The sequence below is a fragment of the Mirounga angustirostris genome, unplaced genomic scaffold (genome assembly GCF_029215605.1).
Source record: "Mirounga angustirostris isolate CCGP_5_RB_7025 unplaced genomic scaffold, mMirAng1.0.hap1 SCAF_7, whole genome shotgun sequence".
Lineage (NCBI taxonomy): Eukaryota > Metazoa > Chordata > Mammalia > Carnivora > Phocidae > Mirounga > Mirounga angustirostris.
Genome location: NW_026991715.1, coordinates 71,808,642 through 71,829,541, shown reverse-complemented (window position 1 = coordinate 71,829,541; position 20,900 = coordinate 71,808,642). Strand labels below are relative to the sequence as shown.

The following is a 20,900-nucleotide window of genomic DNA, read 5'->3' as shown; positions in this document are numbered from 1 at the left end:
AAAGATGTTTTAATTTATGCACATTTATGTCTCAACCCTTTTCAGAAGACTTTAATTTAGAGCTAATTTTACATATAATGCCTTGTAATCTTAATACATTTTCAAGAGTAGATTCACATTACTATTCTTTAAGAGAACTATTTCATGCCTTTACTTCTCTCATTAAAACTCAAATCCCTACACCCCTTCTCATTCTCAGCTGATCATTTTGCTTTTATTCCACGGATGAAAACAAAACAAAACAAAAACAAAGAAATAAATGACTTCTATCTCTGGTCAAGATGAGAAAACAGGGATCAGGTTTACCCTCCAGACCCAAATTATCAAAAATCAGAAAATATAAAAACTAAAAAGTTTTCAAGACAATGGAAATCAAGCAACAAAGTACAATGACTCCTGAGAGATGGGGAATCGACTAGGTAAACTCTATTACTGCCACAGTTTACTGCTTTAAGAGAGATTCCAGGTTGTGGTACAAGGAGAGAAAACACAAGGAAACCCAGTACACTTCCCACGTTGAGGAGACAAGAGCTGAGAGTCTGGGTGGATGAAGGTAGGCAGATGTCCCAGGGCAGAGTGCCAGAGAAAAGAGATCTGCAAGAAAAAGAGACGCCCAGAGACCTGTAGAAAATACTAGAGCAATACTCATAGCCTCCATATGAAGGAACCACCAAGGCCAGAGAAAGAACCATCCAGTAGAGTTAAAGGGAACAGTGCCAAGGTTCACACAGGATCCAGAATAAAGCCTGTTCCCATCAACTAGATAGGAAAATTTCATAATTTATGGGATACCTGGTAGAATATTCAAGAAGGTTGTGCCTCAGCAGTGGGAAATAATTAGCCCTAGGCCAAGTACTGTCCCATATCTGATTTTGAAAAATCATAATAAATTCCTAAAAGGATCAAAATGTTTTCAAGTACTTTAATTACATTCCAAAGCAAAACTCAGGAATATTTATAGGAATACAAAATACCCAGCATCTAAGGTAAAATTAACAATATCTGGCATCCAATCAAAGAGTGCAGGAAACAGGAAAACAAGATACATAATGAATAATCAATCAAAATACACACAGATATTAGAATAAGCAGACAGAGAATTAAAGCAGTTATTATAATTGTATTTTATGTGTAAAAAATTTCAAAAAGAACCATGAAAGATGTAGAATAACAAGTGACAGAACAAAACCCCTTATCAAACTTCTAGACAGAAAGGCAAAAATATCTGAGATGAAAAATACACTGAATGAGATTAGTGGCAAATCAGACTTCTTATGAATATAGATGTAAAATTCTAAACATAATTTTAATGTATGTCCAACAATATATAGAAAAACAATACATCATGATCAAATAGGGTTTATCCCAGCAATTGAGGATTAATTTCTCTTTAAAAAAATCGAACATTGAACATTATTATATTAACAAACTAAAAAGAAAAATAAAAGATCATCTCAATAAATGAAGAAAAGCGCTTGACAAAAATCCACTACCCATTTATGATAAAAACTCAGCAAACTAGTATTCAAGGGAAACTTCATCAACCTTATAAAGGCCAACTACAAAACCCATACAGCTAACACATTTAAAGGTGAAAGATTTAATGTTTTCCCCCTAAGAACAACGAAACATGGATCCCACATGCTAATTTCTACTCAGTATTGTACTGTGGCTCTAGACAGCAAAATGGGGCAAAAAATAGAAGGCATCTGAATAGAAAAAGAAGAAAAATAACTATATTTTTAGGTAATATGAACATCTAAGTAGAAAATTCAATGAAAGCTAGAAACAAGCTCTAGGAACTAATAAGCAAGTTTGGCAGGATTGCAGGATATGGAATAAATATACAAAATTAATTATGTATTTATATACTAGCAATGACTAATCAAAAATTTAAATTGAGAAAATACCATTTAAAACAGGTCTCATTCTTCTTCATGTTAAACCTCATTCAATATGCTCCAGCCACACTGAGTTATTCCCTATTTCTCAAAATGCCAAGTTTCTAATGGCTTTAGAAATCATATACTTGCTATTCTCTGTCAGAAACATTTCTCGGGCGCCTGGGTGGCTCAGTTGGTTAAGCGACTGCCTTCGGCTCAGGTCATGATCCTGGAGTCCCAGGATCGAGTCCCGCATCGGGCTCCCTGCTCAGCAGGGAGTCTGCTTCTCCCTCTGACCTCACCCCTCTCATGTGCTCTCTCTCTCTCAAATAAATAAAATCTTTAAAAAAAAAAAAAAGAAGCATTTCTCTACCTGCTTATGGCTAATTATTATTTTTTAAGATTTTATTTATTTATTTGTCAGAGAGAGAGAGTGAGCCCAAGCAGGGGGAGCAGCAGGCAGAGGGAGAAGCAGGCTCCCTGCTGAGCAAGGAGCCTGATGCGGGACTCAATCTCAGGTCCCTGGGATCATGACAGGAGCTGAAGGCAGATGCTAACCAGCTGAGCCACCCAGGCATCCCTGCTTATGGCTAATTATTGAAGTATCAAGCTCTCTGAAGATATATGACCTCCACTGACAGAACATCTCTGATCATCGTATCTGAAATAGCCACCACATTGGAACCCTCAAGCACTGTTGATGGGAATATAAATTGGTACAGCCACTATGGAAAACAGTATGGGGTTCCTCAAAAAATTAAAAATAGAAATACCATATGATCCAGTAATTCCACTACTGGTATTTACCTAAAGAAAATGAAAACACTAATTCAAAAAGATATCTGCATTGCAAAAGAATATACATTTATCAAAGCATTATTTATAATAGCCAAGATATAGAAGCAACCCAAGTGTCCATTAGTAGATGAATGGATAAAGAACACACACACACACACACACACACAATGGAATATTAGCCATAAAAAAAGAATGAGATCTTGCCATTTGAGACAATATGGATGAAATTTGAAGGTACTATGCAAAGTGAAATAAGTCACACAGAGAAAGACAAATGCCATATGGTTTCATTGATATGTAGAATCCAAAAAACAAAACAAACAAACAAAAAGCAGAAACAGACTATAAATACAGAGAACAAACTGATGGTTGCCAGAGGGAAGGGGAGTGGGAGGATGAGCAAAATGGGTGAATGGAACAGGCTTTCAGTTATGGAATGAATGAGTCACAGGAATAAAAAGGACTATAGTCAATGGTATTTTAATAGCATTGCATGGTGACAGAAGGTAGCTACACTTGTAAGCATAACATAATGTATACACTTGTTGAATCACTATGTTGTACATCTGAAACTAATGTAACATTGTGTGTCAACTATACTTTGATTTAAAAAAGTTAAAAAGAAAAACACCACCACGACCACCCCCAATCACTTTATATCCTCTCACTATAAAATTTTCTTTAGAGCTCCATCACTGTCTACTCATTTGTTTATTTTTGTCTCTCCAATTAGGTGGTGAGCTTCATGAGAGAAGAGACTTCACTATCTTGTTCACTGTTTATATTTCATCATCTAGAATAGTGTTTCAGAGATAATAAACACAACATATAACAAACATGTATTGATCGTTACTCAATGAATCAAGGAATGTCCATCGTATATTTTGCGTGTAGCATACTTAAATGTGAGCTGTTTTATTTTAAAGTGTTAGTCTGTTTTTAAAGAGATTCTGCTTCCTGTCTTGAAACTTTTCTAAAAATAATTAATTTTCCAGACTATAGGGAAACAGTTATTACTTGTCTCTGTGGTATCAGATAATGTGATGGCATCATAATTCTTCCTGGTTGTCATCTGATGGCAATAGTGGGATAGGACTAGTGGGCTCCAGATGTACTTGCAATCAGAATAACTCTATCCTGGGTATACTACATACATGTGAGTTGCCTTATGTATGCTCTCCCATTTACTAAAAAATACAACTATGAGCATTTCCATATCTATTTTTTTTTAAAGGTTTTAGTTCTTTATTTGACAGAGAGAGAGAGTGAGAGCGCAAGCACAAGCAGGGGGAGTGGTAGGCAGAGGGAGAGGGAGAAGCAGGCTCACCCAGATCAGGGAGCCCCACATGGGGCTCAATCCCAGGACCCTGGGATCATGACCTGACCTGAAGGCAGGTGCTTAACTGACTGAGACCCCCAGGGACCCCTCCATATTTATTTTTTATATGAAGTAATTGAGTCTTAGTAAAGAAAGTTAACTTACCTTTTATAACAGAGAAACCTGCCTAAGCCAGTTTGGGGTTGATCTGACCTGAGTTTTACCTGGGAAATTTCTATTATACCACATAGGTTTTTGCAGACAAAATGTTAGGTGAATATGGCTCTACATGTTTCAAGATAGGTTTTTTTTTTACTCAGTCTTCTATTTTTATGCATTATTCCTTTGTTGTTATTGTTGTGGGTTGGTTTATTTGTTTTTTTCTGTCCCTTTTTTTCCCATTCATTTACTGAAGAAATAAAGACATACCCAACAAAAGCCAATAGAAAAATTTTATTAGATAATTTGATGAAATTTTTCACTGATTCACATGTTTTTTAAAGTATAACCAATAAAAGACCACAAAGACCAGGATGACTGTGTTGATTAGAGACTCCAGTGCTAAGTAAGGAAAGCAAAATTTCTCATTTATAATTACTTTACACAGCACATTTCCTCCGTTTCACTTAGGGCCTGCTTTATTTATATAACCATGTCATCAATACAGGCAACTACTCAAAAAATTACATTGGGCAAGAAATGGTGGAAGGCTTGGAGCTACTTATTTTTAAGAGAGGTCATTACCTTTACCTTTTGCAAAATACTTTTAAAGTCTTTGTGCTAAGTGTCACCTTGGAAACTAGGCACTTTTTTGACTATGTTGTTTTCAAAATTAACACACACTAAAAAAGTGGAATAATCTTCCCATCCCTCCATCCCCACAAAGGTGGAGTTACCATCTTATTCTATTATGGAAGCTTAATTACTTTTTTTCCTCTGGATGCATTTCTCTCTTTTTTAAAAAATGGCCATCATTGTACGTATCCCTAAATAGAGGCATGTGTTAGCACAGAGCCCATGGAAAGGATCAGGTGCATATGCTTAAGGAAAAAACTTTGTCAGAATGAATTTCATATTGATACAGGGTAATAGAGACAGGCAAGGGAAAGCCAAGTACCACATGGAGGCCATTTGTTCCTTCAAAGCATGATGCAGATTCAAACCTTCAGATAAAAATGTACAAGCTTCCAGCTTCAAAGGAAAAGCATTAAAAAAAAAAAAAAAAAAAAAAAAAAAGAATTGTACCTTGCCTACATAAACACTTAGTGTGCACATGTGTGCTGGTACCTCATGTTCATAGAGCATATCTGATGTCAAAACTTATTATCTTAATAGCTGAATTAGAAGATAACTGTTGAAAACTCTGAATTCCTAATGCTTTGTGTACATAAAAAAATTCATAAGTTTCTGTGGAAATCCTGGCATATACAACATTTAACATTATTTACATTTAATTAGGTAAAATCAAATCCTATGAAGTTGGTTCATTAGATTTCTCCAAGGCCAGTTGTTTATGTAAGCAATGAATCATTAATATGCAGTTTCTTCCATAATTATAAGGCTATCAGATAAGAAACCTGCTGCCTAGAACAGATAAAGAAACTTGGAGATAGTCACAGATGCAAACCCCAAGTCACACTGCTAGAGCATATAGAGAAGTCTTGCATGAAAATGTGAATCACTTTACAGGGGCAGACAATAGGAACCCAAATGGAGCAGTAAAAAAACAAGTTAATTTGCCTTTTCTCCTTTTTAAATAGAGAATCAGGTAGGTGAATAAAATAGTGAAAATACTTATTTGCGCTAGCATTTTCTTATTTAAAGAATCGATTACAAAAGTAGAAAACATCTTTTTCTCAACGTAGATATTTAGATGAAGATGGACCCAAGTTATAATATACCTCCATCTGTGATAATAATGACCTAAAATGTTGCCACCCTATTTCTCTGAGTACTATTCCAAACAGTAAGTTCTGGGTGATTAGAAATGTGTGTATCTGAGAGTTTGTTGAATTCTGCAAGGAGAAGTTAACTACAGTGATTCTGTTTTCTATAATCTCTCATTTATGTATAACCCAAATACTCATGCTCTCAGTGAATTGTTTTCACTCCTGTCTATTGATTCTCATATAGCTTATTCTCATTCCTCTTCACTATTGCTGGACTGCGCCGAATGTCCACGTCAGGTGCTTGCTCCTTTACACTTTAAGTCGAACCCATTTCCGCCTCCGTAATCCTCAGTCCCTCTTCCAGACAGGCCTTCCACTACAACTTTCTTCTTTGCCTAGTGACAAAAAAAAAAAAAAAATCATGACACTGGTACAAAATCTTCTCCGTTGCTTCACCTTTTCCGATATATCTCCCTTTGATTCAGTGTCAAATTCCCTGTGGCCCAAGTCACTGAGGTCTTAACTCTCCTCCGCCTAACAGAGGATGGAGTCATTCTCTCCAAGGCAACAAAAGCAACATTTTACCAGTTTCTTGAGAGGTCCTGAGAGGGGAGAAAGGAGATTATTTTTGTTAAACATAATATACCTTTTCCTCTTAGAGTTTCTCAATGTTAATCAATTAACAATTCTAGAGGGGAGGGGGTGGGAGGATGGGTTAGCCTGGTGATGGGTATTGAAGAGGGCATGTTCTGCATGGAGCACTGGGTGTTATATGCAAACAATGAATCAAGGAACACTACATCAAAAACTAATGATGTAATGTATGGTGATTAACATAACATAACAATAAAAAATGCTGAAAGCAGAGCAGAAAAGGAACGTGGGTTTCTTTGTTAACCTAGTATTTTCCAATCTATTTCAACATAAAAACCTTTTCTTTCATATAATATTTGAGAAACATTTAGGAAGTAGATTTTAAAATTACAGATATTACCATCTTGGATACTTACTGTTGTCTTTAATACATAATGTTAGGAAATACATCATGCTTTTATTTTTACCCTGTGTTGTCTCATCATCCTCAGTGATTTCCACATACATTCAAATTGCCCATCTAAAACCAAGCCTCCCAGTCCACTGCTTTCCTTTATTCAATTTCTTTTTATTCTACATTGACCTTCTTAACATGACCACACCCTTTATTTCTTTATCTCAAAACAGGACTTTAAATTCTAAATTTCCCTGGCATCAACTCCAACCTCTTTGCCTGACACACCTCTACTCAGAATATCCAATGACCAGTGCTTTACCTACTTTAAAGACTCTGGTCATGTTACCACTCTCAATTAGCCCACTCCTTTCAGTCTTTCTTCACTATGCTGGCCCACTGGAGCTTCATGACTAGCTATTTCAGGGCTGCCCATCCTCTCTTGAGGGGTGCCATTGTTCCCTTAATCTTTCATGGCTAATCCTCGACTCAACTCTTATCTGTCATTTATTTCTTTGCTTCTGCCCCAAATTTATTCTAGAAAAACTCAAAGAATCTTTTAGATACTGGTCTACTTTAACATGACTGAACTAGGTATTAGTGGTGGTAACTCCACAGCAGTGGGTGCACTATTAGACACTGAACTATTCTAGCGTTGGCCATGGCTTGCTTGAGTAAATAGTGATTTTGGAGAAGAGACTTACAACTCAAAGATAGATCCGTCAGAGTTCCTGGATTAAAGATGTACCTCCGTTAGTGAAAGTGTCCCCAGACCTTCTTGAAATTATTTAAGGTACCATTTCTCTCACTTTTTTGAGCTTTAATTTGAAAACCAGATTATTTCCTTCTTCAGTTCTTTGACTAGAATGAGGAAAGAGGAAAAAAAGAGAGGTAAAATTTTGGACTTTGAAGGATAAGGCAACTCAAGACTCAGTGAAGTTCTAAAGAAATGATTTGGGTAGTCAGAGATCAGTACCTACAAATTAAGCTCCTGGAGGGTAAAAGAAATCTGTCTCAGAAATTAATCAAAGGGAACTTCAGCTAAACTATAATTCTGATAGAATATTTGCTAATGACTCCACCCACATGCTCTAGAAAAAATCCTCTCCCAGATGCCTTTGGGCCACCTGATAGAAATTGCCAATATTTGCATCTTCTGTAGTCCTGTTTGTACCTCACTCCTTCCCATAACGCCATAGTGTTTTTCTTGGTTTCAGGTCCAATCTTAAAACTTCTCTCCCTCTTCCTCTTGATAAGTTTATTTAGTCTCATGCCTCAGGTAGTATGAGAGGGTTCACAAAGAATTGACCTAATCTCCCCCTTTAAATTCTGGTGTCTGCTTTCCAGTGCGAGGTTCACACTATTATCTCAAGTCAAAAGCCAGTCCCTCTGACCCTCATCTTGCACTCTCCCTTTGTGATAAGGTGATCTTCACTTTCATAGCCTGGCAAGTAAATCATTCCTGGATCCTCTTTTACTTTTTTTTTTTTCTCTCAATATTATCTGATTCATCATCAAATGTATCCTCCTTATGGCCATACATTCCTTTATTTTTTAAAACAGTGCCATTGTCTTCTTTTTGATCCTTATTATCTCATATTTATATTATATAAATAGTCTAAATAATTTGCTTACTATTATTTTCTTCCATATTGTAATCTATCCTTTATTATACTGTCAGATTCATCTGTCTTAAGCATCACCAGTCACTTCGATGCTTGAAAATCTTCAAAGACACGGAATATAAAACCAAAGCCTTTAACCTTGCATTTGGACCCCTTATAATTTGCCTCTCCTACATTTTCAAATGTGTCCTTCATTATTCCTTACCCATAAGCTTTCTTTCAGCTATTTCCATTTATTTGCTGTCCTTCAAGTCTGCCTTGATCATTTTTTACCTTACTATGTCTTTCCTCCTCACTACCCTCACTCAATAGCCTAATCCTATCCTTTCTTAAATATGTAGCCCAAGATTCAAACTTTCCATGAACCTTCTATGACCCCTCTAGGCCACAGTAGACTCTGGTTCCTCTGAATTCTAAAATATTATGGCTTATACCATTGGTATGACACTAATACATATGACTTTGTATGGTTATCTCATTTTACTTTGTGTATATAAGGATTTTTTGTTATTTTGTATTCCCCAAAGCTTCTAGCACATGTTAGGTATAAAATAATTGCCACTCATATGAATGAATGATATTTAACATCCACAGACCCTTAAACCAAATCACAAAGGACTTCTGAAACTTCAAAGACAAAAAACATTCAGGACTATTTTAGTATTGGTGATATTTTAATAAGTTATAATTGTTTAAAGCATGACAATCCACGTCTAACACAGTGGCTCTCAATTTATTAGGGTACTTATTTGAGAACAAACTCCAGGGTAATGTGGGGTTCATATTTCCTCATCTCCTCTATATTTACCATCTAACAAATTTCTATACTAACAAAATGAATTTCAGTCTCATAAAGAAAAATGCCCCAGTCATATAAACAGAAAATATTCCCCAGAACTTTAGCAAAGAGGTAAGACAAAAATATAAATTTTTAAGGAATAAAAGAGTCTCATTTAAAACATTGCCTAGGAAGATGAAAGTCAATGTTATTTACTATCAATCAAAAGCTTTTAAAATATAGGGTATATTTGGGCTCCTGGGTGGCTCAGTTGGTTAAGCGACTGCCTTCGGCTCAGGTCATGATCCTGGAGTCCCTGGATCGAGTCCCGCATCAGGCTCCCTGCTCAGTGGGGCGTCTGCTTCTCCCTCTGACCATCCCCCGTCTCATGCTCTCTCTCTATCTCATTCTCTCTCTCAAATAAATAAAATCTTAAAAAAATAAAATAAAATATAGGTATATTTTGATGCAGCAATTATCTTACTGTAAAATAAAGAAATAAGTTTGCATAAGTGTCTGTATGAGGATGTTCACTACAGCACTATTTATAATGGCCCAAAACAAGAAATGCCATAACATGTGATAATAGAAAATGTATTAAATGAATTAAGGTACATGTAGATATTAGGATGTACTGGAAAAGTGGTCACAACAAAATTTCTAAGATATTCTATTGTGACTGTGGATTACTTGTACAATTTTAAAAATCAACTGCATGTACTATTGAAGCAGGGAAAATGATTTATGTAATGTCATACTTTGGGAGTTGCAGTCATAAGTGTTAAAGAAAAGAAGAAGTAACAAATTTTTCTCATTTTTATCTTAACATGTAAGGATTAATTTTATAAATTATATTTATAAATTATTAAATAAATTTATGAACTTAAACTTATTTTGCTGAATATCCATGAGGTTCCAAATTTAAAGTTAATATATAAAAGGCAGTACAAATGTCTTCAATTAGAATCACATTTCTCCTGAGAGAACATAATGCAGGTGTACCACATTGACTTCTACATTAAGTCCCATTTGGGAATCATGGGATTAAAGGTTTAAATATTTTTTTTGTATATAACCCAGATAAATATATGTTCAATTCCTTATAACCATTTAGACACAACCAAAAAGGTGTTTTAAATAAATTCCTTTATGAATAGGGATCATCCATTGATAAAGCAAATAAAAAAGTATTATTTCATAATACTGATCTTTCCTAAGTTATATACACAAATATAATTGTTTCTTCTTATCATGATTATGATAATAGTAGCATCAGTATCTTGCTACAGTGGAACTAAAAACTATCTTTCAAAGCTTTAGACCAAATAAAAATTTAAAAAATTAATATAATTTATGATGAACTCCATTGAAAGTAACATAGATAAGTATTGTCTCTATATAGTTATCTGTAATATAATAATTTTATAATTTTTTAAAACACAATCTTAAAAATTAAATTAAAAACCCAAAGCACAATCTTCAAATTGTTTGTTTAGGTTAGTGATTGTCCACATATAAAAATATGTATAAGGCTTGAAATTTTTTTTTGTAACCAAACAATTTTTATTCTTTTTGCTAGTGAAAATCTTAGGCACAGTCAGTTGAAATTTGGGCAAATTAATGTTGAAAATGTTTTCAAATGTTTGCCACATTATGTTAGGTTCTCTACATTTAAAAGTCTGATAATCGACAGCAAAAAACAAAAACAAAAGCAAACAAACAAAAAAACCTAGAATTTTTTTGCAAAGCATTGCTCATGAATCTACTGGGTCTGAATCACCTAGGTGCTGGTTGAAGATTTATAGATTCTTGGGTGACATTCAAAATATTGGAAGATAATCTGTGCTGTAAAGCCCAGATATCTACATTTTATTAAAGTTTGTATTTAGGGGCACCTGGGTGGCTCAGTCATGAGCCTTTGGCTCCGGTCATGATCCCAGGGTCCTGGGATCGAGCCCTGCATTGGGCTCCCTGCCCCGCGGGAAGCCTGCTTCTCCCTCTCCCACTCCCCCTTCTTGTGTTCCCTCTCTCACTATGTCTCTCTCTGTCAAATAAATAAATAAAAAGTCTTTAAAAAAAGTTTATATTTAAATTCTAGTTAAGATACAGTGTAATATTAGTTTCAGGTGTACAATATAATGATTCCACACTTCTATATATCACCCGGTGCTCATCACAAGTGCACTCCTTAATCCACATCACCTACTTCACCCATCGCCCCCCATCTCTCCACTGCTAACCATCAGTTTGTTCTCTGTAGTTAAGAATCTGTTTCTTGGTTTGCCTCTCTCTTTCTCTTCTTTCTCTTCTTTCCCTATGCTCATTTGTTTTGTTTCTTAAATTCCACATGAGTGAAATCATATGGTATTTGCCTTTCTCTGACTGGCTTATTTTGAATTTATTTTTGTGTAAAAAGAAAAAAAAATGTGATCCAGTTTCATTCTTTTGCATGTTGCTGTCCAGTTTCCCCAACACCATTTCTTGAAGAGACTTTTCCCACTGGATATTCCTTCCAGCTTTGTCAAAGATGAATTGATCATATAGTGTGGGTTCCTTTCTGAGTTTTCTATTCTGTCTTGATCACTACAGCTTTGTAATATAACTTGAAGGCCGGAATTGTGTTGCCTCCAGCTTTGCTTTTACAAGATTGCTTTGGCTACTCGAGATCTTTTGTCGTTCCATACAAGTTTTAGGATTGTTTGTTCTAGCTCTGTGAAAAATGCTGGTGGTATTTTGATAGGGACTTCATTAAATGTGTAGATTGCTTTGGGTACTATAGACATTTTAACAATAATTATTCTTCCAACCTATGAGAATGACCATTTCTTTGTGTCCTCTTCAATTTCTCTCATTAGTGTTTTATAGGTTTACAGATCTTTAGCCTCTTTGATTAGATTTATTCCTAGGTATCTTATTGTTTTTGGTGCAATTGTTAATAGGATTAATTCTTTAATTTCTCTTTCTGCTGCACAACTTCCCAAATAGCCTCTGATCCACAATCAAATCTGAGAGTCAGTACTCTATGAAGATATTCTTACAGGACGTCTAATCAGAATCTCAGAGGCTAGTTGTAAAATGTGGAATAGATAATCATGAGTTAAAAAAAAAAAGGAGAATTTGGAGGAAATGTCTATTCCTGAATAAAATAACTTACAAGAAGTAGGCTTCCAACAGTTAGTCCCCTCATTACTTCTTGCCTTTCATTTTGTTCCAGGGGATAACAGAAGCAGAAGAGTTCGTGGACTCCTACCTCAATGCATTTATAAAGTTATCCAAGTACAATCTTTAATTAAGAAGCTTCATTGCTTAATGCACTAAATTTTGCTACTACTAACCTCTGTCCTAGATTTAACAGATTATTAGCAACTTAAGTCTATAGGGTCTGCTGTGATCCTTGAGTTTTCATATCTTAAGAGATGGGCAAGAGCCAGTGGATAACTTCAGATTACATGCAAAGGCAATCAGTTTATTGCTTTAACCTAAGAATTCTTATTCAATATGTACCTGGCTGCAGAGTAGAAGACAAATAGTACAAATTACTTCTACTACTAAGAAGTTATTTTTTAAATTAATTTTATCTTATAGCATTATTGCATTCATACTAATGCTATAGTTTAGTATTGTATTATATAAGCAGAAATTCTTTTGTTTGCAAAAACCAAATAGAAGCAAAAGAAACAAAAAACAAAAAACAACAAAAAACTGTGGGGCAGGGCAGCGGGTGTTTGGAGCTCCCTGTAAGAAGGTGTAAGAACATAGCTGAACAGGACTTGGGTTGTAATTTCGAGCCACTCGTTGGGTGTGGAAATTGCTTTAAGAATAAGATCTTAAAAAAGAAAAGAAAGTTACCTGAAAACATGAAAAAAATCTGAAGTTGCTTGACTTGTGCTCCGTAAGCAAGAGCTTTCCAACCTTTTAGCAATTGTGTCTAAATTCTAGAAACTGATCCTTAAGAGGTAACACAGCATAACTGTATTAAGAGGAAGCTTCTGTTAAGACTGCTCCCAGCCGGGTGCTTCCTTTACATTATTTCTTTTTATTCCCTGCAGCTCAATCATTACTTCCATTTTACAGATTAAAAAACCTGACATTCACTAACAAGTGGTAAAAAATGCAGCCAGGCATTGAAACCAGGTCTAGCCTCTGAGATTCTGATTAGCCTGGGTGGCTCAGTTGGTTAGGCGTCTGCCTTTGGCTCAGGTCAGGATCCTGGGGTCCCAGGATTGAGCCCCATGTGGGGCTCCCTGCTCAGCGGGGAGCCTGCTTCTCCCTCTCCCTCTGCCTGCTGCTTCCCCTGCTTGTGCTCTCTCTCTCTCTCACACACACACACTCTCAAATAAGTAAAATCTTAAAAAAAAAAATACTAAAAAGCCATGCTTATTCCACTACTCAATTCATATTTTCTGAGTTCAAGGACATATTCTGAATAATTGTAACATTATTTTAATAATGAAAATTATTAGCCACTATGCGTAAAAGGAGAAATGATCAGAGAATAGGGTGAAACATGACGGAATCGTCATTGTCATCGCTCAGAAATCCCCTCAACATTTCAGATGAAAACTTCTTCAACTGAGGTCTGTACCCCAATGTGCACCTTTACTCCTTTACCTAGATCCCTAAATATGAGAGCAGATAGTTTATTTTGTGGAAGAGGATAATGAGAGAATGTAACGACAGACTTCTTTAAGGGATATATCTGGTATTTGGAGAAGTAGACTTGTATAATAAGGCTGCTTTGCAATGTGCAGTGGCCTGAAAGAATGCAGGGTCCTGAAGTAATCTTCTTGAGTTACTTGGGTACTAGCAAAATTTGTCTTTACTCATATCCTTATTCTGAGAGCGGGAGGTGTGGGTACAAATTTTCCAGACTGCTATTTTCGGAACATATGGGCAAAGCTGAAATATATGAACATATGTATGTATGTTTGTGTACGTATATGAGCATGTATATTTGTATAAGCAACCACGTTTTTATTCTCCCCCTCATTCTCCCGCCCTCTTCTACATTTGGAAGATATTTGAAATATGGAACATGTGCTTGGTGGGCAGGCAGTATTATTTTTTAATGATCAAACAATCGTGCGTGTGTGTGTGTGTGTTGTTTGTGTATGTGTACCTTCCTTAACAAACCTACAGGCAATTAATCTATTCTGTAGCTAAAAACTATTCCATATGAGTAATTCCCATTTTATTTGTATGCATACATTATATATTCTTTGTGAAGACAAAGACAATTTGTTATAATCTTGTTGAAGAAAATTCGATCCTGAATTATTGTATATACACCAGTCAAATAGAAATTTGCCAAAATTTTAAAATACACGAATATTAATAAAATAGCTTTTGGCATCATTTTAGGGCATTCAGTATAAATGCACAGCCTGTAGAAATGGGCTTTTGTGCACTCACAGATAAATGGTGTCCATGAGGTGTATGGTTTGTGAGCATACGTATGGGGACAATCTGTGATGTTGGTTCTTACTCGTGCTTTTATTCTTTTGTTTGACAAATTTTGGTGGAACTACGGATTTTCTTAATCTTTTAAGTACTCAATTATATTCACGATATGTTATATTTGACAGTGTGCCAAATATGAAAGGCATAAAATTATATAATTTTCTCTAGTAATGTATTCTTTCTTAAGCTGATCCATGATTTACCATGCCTTCCGTTTTCTTTTTAGTTTCTCTATTATTTGTGCCTAACACAAATAAACAAAAATGGCTAAAAATATGTTTGATTTTTTGTAACTTTAAGTGTGGGTGGTCCATTTGAAATCTTCACATCCCAAATAGGATGTTGGTCAAATGGTACCATCAGCAATTTCGGAAAATGGAAAGCTAAAGAGTAGACAATAAACTGAAAAGAACAAAATGGTACTAAATAATTACTGATTAGAAGTTCTTGATCTTTGCACATTTAAACATTGCATGGTATTTTGGTCATCTCATATGATGTAACAACCTCACTCCATGAGATTTTGGAAGTCCTGAGGGATTTTTTTTGAAGCATCATCTCTGACCCAAGGGACACAGTATCTCACTTTAATGCCGAATGCAGCCATTCTCTAAATGTGAACTGCGTCTACACCAGATGCAGGACGCACAATGTCTCTGTGGGCTGCAAAGAACAATACCTATTTGTATCTCAAGAACCCTGGGAAAGCCAGGTGAAGAAGAGAGGATAGGAAACACGTGGTGCAACCTTTCACTCAGTACTGCTCCCCTGCAAGCTCAAGGTGTTCGGGGAAAGCTATTTTACTCAAAGATCTGTTTCTCTTTCAGTAAGTCAACATATTCTCCCTGAGGATTTACCCAACCTCAATGATTGTTCCTTTACTTTGAACACGTTAAGCTGCGTCTTTTAAAAACAGCAATAGGAACAAGATTAGTATGTTTTTAACACAGTGATAGCATACATGTCAGCCTGCTACCCGATTTCTATGCTTCCTATCACGGGTCTCTTATTACACACACACAAGCACTGTTTTCCTAAAAGCACCTTTCAAGTACCCTGCCTTTCACTGAAATGTGGCTGCTACTGTGGACTTATTTTAAAAATGGCTTGACAGAATTGCTAATGTTCTCATTCCTTCAGGATATTTCCTAATACTTGTAGCCTTTTCATGTTTCTAATTAGGCCAGTAATGGTCCCTGAAGTTAAACCAATTAAAATTATTTACTGTGACACACAGTGTGGAGATAATTATCTGATATCTGAATCCAACTTCTGCTTACTTCGCAACATTACTTAATAGAAAACAGAGAAACTGATGCCCATGCTTTCATTTTAGTTGTCTACCAAATGTGTTTGCCCTATAGCAAATTGTTTAAATAAAGCACTAAAATCTTTGTGGTGCTAATCAAAATGTTTAAAATCCACTCACAGTCCCTTTATAGTTCTGAAAAGCATATAAAACTCTTCCACATTACCTTTTACATTATAGTTGCTGACCAATGTAGTATTATAGGAGCATTATATACAGATAATGCTGCTTCTGCAGTTTCTAGTGACTTTACTTTTCTCTCTTCCTCCACTCATTTTCTCTAATTATTTTTGTTTCTTTTTAACATTTCTCTTCTTTTCTCTTTTTTTTTTTTTTTCCTTTTTCTCTTTGCCTTGTGCTTTGTTTCAGGACCATGTGGTTCACCGTTAGGGGCACAAATCCAACAGACTTTGAAATACAAGTTTCATACAACAGAAGCGAATTCTCTATAGTCTAAACAACTGTGGTAGCCTGGAAACACAACAGGTTAGGTTTATTACTGTTTCATCTTTGCATAGGGTTGGGTGTTTGGAAGATGGGAGGCTTAAAAAGAGGATTTTAATCAATAGTAGAAGTCTTAGTAAAAGTTCAGTTTATATTTAATATAAAGCAAAAATCCCTCTAGAAAAAAAATGCACAGAGCAAGTAAATCATGTCATGAAGCAATGCTTTTCATTAAAAGTTGGCTGGCATTGTGTGGAGAATTTGGACAAATGTAAAGACTAAGCCGGCAAGTTAGGCTTGCATATGCTGCAGTTAAATGCCAAAGTGCAGTCTCATAAAGAATTATAGCTTAGACACTTTTAGAACATTTAGCCCATAATCCCAATGCAAATTATTCTAAGAGAAAATTGAGTTTCATGCCAAAATGCCACCTTGAGAATGGCAACGTAAAGTTGGATATTAAGCCTGATCTTAGGATGGATTCCTTTACTGTTTCCTGCTTTCTGTTCAAATATTCATGAAAACCAGTACAGACACAGATACATTTTCCAAGCCACCATGTGCTTAACTAGAGCCCCTTGGCTATTTGTTATAACCTTACTTCGGAAAAACAGATTGCAACAGGGAGAAGTTAGGCATGCCATTGAATTCGGACCCACAGCCCAAGAGTGTGGTGTTTGGGAACTTCCGGTCCAGACCCTGGCTTTGGAATGATAATGGATCAAATCTGAGAATCCCTGTTGCGAGTGGGATGATCTGAGATGCCCAGTTATTTTTCCCCAGCAGATAGTAGGGAATGTCTATCTGTATTAACACCTACACTTGAAAAGGCATTAGGTCAGCACAGTGCCAGGAAGGGTAGAGAAGACTTTTCTGAGAGCCTTGAGATCACGCAAGTATGGGGTGGAATCCTTTGCACAAGCTCTCTTTCCTGTAGCGCTGGGTTTAATCTTTGCAGAACTAACATTTGTTTATGGTGGCTTATAATTGAAGAAATCTGTGCTCCTTTTCCTGTATCATCATGTATTTTGCACATACCTTCATTAACACAACACACGTTTGCATTCTAATTATTTGTCTTTGTTGGTGAATAAATGTTGCCAAATTTAACTGCAACAACATTTCTTCACGGTTAGTGATTACGAATCTTTTGGAATAGGTGGAGGAATACATTATAAAATTTTTAAAAGCCTTAAAATATTAGCAAAAGATGACTTTTCCAACTCTTTCTATTTAACTAAAGTCTGCTGACTATTTTATTTCTTTTGATTTTACTTCTGTACAATATTTTACATTAATGCATATCATATCTTGAACATCTTACCAGCACTACCTTTGTCTTCACAACTATTTTAGGATTGTGGTCTAAGTAGCTGTGACTTGTAAAGCATTTAACACAGAGAACATTACAGACTAAACATGCTATTATTAAATTTGAACACAAATTCAGAGCCCTGGATTCTGTGCTATGAATACAGCAAGGGCTCAATAAATGGTTTTGTGTACCATGAGCTCCAGAAATTTGTACCCCACCATTCTGATTAATAATTTGCAAGTGAGTTTATCTGGGTTCCATGAGGACACAAGAGTGAGAGGAGGAAGGAAATTTAATTTTTTTTCAAGCTATAAGTATTAATTTGACTCTTCACCTAAATTTTTGAAGTTTGATCTACTACCATTATGGCACCACTCATTTTCATCTTTTGTTCTATTTATAAGCATGAAAGATACTGTTAGTAATAAAATAAAATTATTTCCCAGACTCTTGCCCCTCTGCTTTCACATCCTCCCATAATACTGATGAACAGAGACATATGTTTAAATAACATATAACAATAACGTAGGTTATAACTTTCTATTCACCATAGAGGCTGGGAGCGGGATGATCAGGGAAAAAAAATTCTTCCAGTGTTGGAAGTTAAAATCATTGAAGGAGGAAAGACAAACACAAAGAGAGGGTGGTACTGAGCATGTGAATAGAAGAAAAAAAGCATTACTAAGACACTAGTACCTGCAGTAGCGGAAAAACAGTTTGGAGGCAATAGTAACACTATCGTGAGCAAATTTCGAATATCCAAGGTTAGAAAAAATGTGCGTGAACCAATCAAACATTTCTAGGCTTTCTTGGAGATGATGCAAGAAAATCATGAAAGGTTTAGAATTCAATTCTAAAATAAATAAATTTTATCATTTTAATCTCATAGGAACTTGCATGCTAGAAATTGAATAACACACATTATGAAGACTCCATTGTTGCAAACTTTCATCTAGCCCAGCCTGGCCTGTTAATCAGAGTAGTGGAGGGGAGTGGGGGAGGAAAGGAATGATAACGTTGCTTTGAAAGACCGTCTAGCCACTATACTTATGTTAATAAGCAAAATGTGAAAAATATAGATGATAAGTCCTATAAGTGGGCAGAAATTAAGCCATCCTGCTCATTTTAGAGTCAATCAGTCAAAAAATATTGGTGGAGCACTTTTTCTGTCTCTCACCACTGGGATGCAGGGATAAACAATAATGACAGAGTCCCTCTCCTCAAGAAGATTAAATTCTAGGGGAGAGAGAAGAGACAATAAGCACATCAATAAGTAAGATTATATCAGGAGTAAATAAATGTGAAAAAAAAGATAAAACAAGATAATGGGGTAGAACTATCAATGGCGGGAGTTAGAATTTCATTAGCTACGGTGGTTGGTACGGAAAGATGAAAGTTATGTGCCAAGGTCCTGTGAAGAGAATGACTAGATTATTTGGGCAGTGTGGCTAAAGAGCGCAAGGAAGAGGACAAAAGGAAGGGTTTGGGTTTAGAGACATAAGCAATCTCCAGATCATATGGATGTGGGGACCACACTAAGGAGCTTGAATTCTTAATATCGCTGTTGTTGCTAAGGGAAGCCATTATAGGATTTGAAAACATGGGAGTGAAACAATTTGAATTTATTTTCAGATGAAAACCAGAAACTCATAAAGGTTAAGTAATACATAGGTCTTTTAAAGTTGAGCAAAATGATGAAAATTGTGGAGGGAAAGTTTCCAATATTAAAACAAAAATGACTAAAATATATTAATTAATAATTAAAACAGAAGGAACGGTCTCAATCGGTGAATAATTGTGTTAATTTACTAGGGCTGCCAGAGAAAAGCACTGCAAACTGGATGGCTTCCCAACAGAAATTTATTATCTCACAGTTCAGGAGGTAGAAGTCTGAAATTAAGGTGTGGGCAGGGTTGGTTCCTTCCGAGGGCTGTGGGGGAACATCTGACCCAGGTCTTCATCCTTGGTTTGTAGATGACCATCTTAATTTTCATGTGGTGTTCTCCTTATATGTATGCCTGTATCCCAAGCCCCCATTTTTATAAGAGAACCTGTCATACTGGACTAGGACTCAACTTAATCCAGTATGTCCTCGTTTTTAACTAATTACATCTGCAATGACTATTTCCAGAGGACACCTATAGGGAGGAAGGTATGAACAGGGTATTCTCTTTCCTAGCTCCAGCTCCTACTTTGGGATTACTTTAGTATTTTACCCTGGTGGGGAGAGTGATTTAGGGCAAATGGCCTTACAAGAAGACACGATTGTGTACCCAGCTAGGGAAATATTTAAAGCTGGCTTTTGACCTCCTGGGCTACTTTTGTAGATGTAAAAAAATATATAAATACATAAATAACGCTTTTTGACAACTTCTAACTGCACGTTTCAAGGTGGAGGGAAAAGGGATGACCTTTTCTGTTAGGACACCACTACTCAGTTCTTGTGTGTTGCCTACATGGACTTGTTTTGGTTGAGGCCACTGGCCCTTCACGGTTCATGGCTATCTTGAGCTGAGTTTCATTTCAGATAGCTTTAGGTTTCTGCCTGTGGTTCACATTTAAGCTTCTGGAACCACATAAATTTTCTCTGCAGGCAGTGCCGGGATAGTCTGCTCCCAATTCCTCTCATTTTTTTTTCTATGCTCTTGTGACTCAGAGCCACACTGCACCCCACATTTAGATTTCCAAAATATGAATCAGATACTAGCCCACCATGGCCCCTGTTCTAGTGATCATAAAGCACGCATTCTCGGGGCGCCTGGGTGGCTCAGTTGGTTAAGCAACTGCCTTCGGCTCAGGTCATGATCCTGGAGTCCCGGGATCGAGTCCCGCATCGGGCTCCCTGCTCGGCAGGGAGTCTGCTTCTCCCTCTGACCCTCCCCCCTCTCCTGCTCTCTCTCTCTCTCATTCTCTCTCTCAAATAAATACATAAATAAAATCTTAAAAAAAAAAAAAAGCACGCATTCTCAGTAATCCCCGTGAAGCCTTCTCTGTGGTCCTGAATTGAGGAGGATGCAGCCTCTACCCATCTCCCAAGGGGAGGACTTGACTAACAGTTTAAAAGAGGGGGTTGGAAAACTTCTACAACTTTCT

General features: G+C 36.2%; 1 long non-coding RNA gene across 1 annotated transcript in view; it reads left to right on the top strand.

The window, feature by feature from the left end:
- LOC135365260 (uncharacterized) overlaps positions 1 to 20,900 on the top strand; it is a 160,897-nt gene that overhangs the window by 36,077 nt on the left and 103,920 nt on the right. The gene's annotated exons all lie outside the window — the stretch shown is intronic.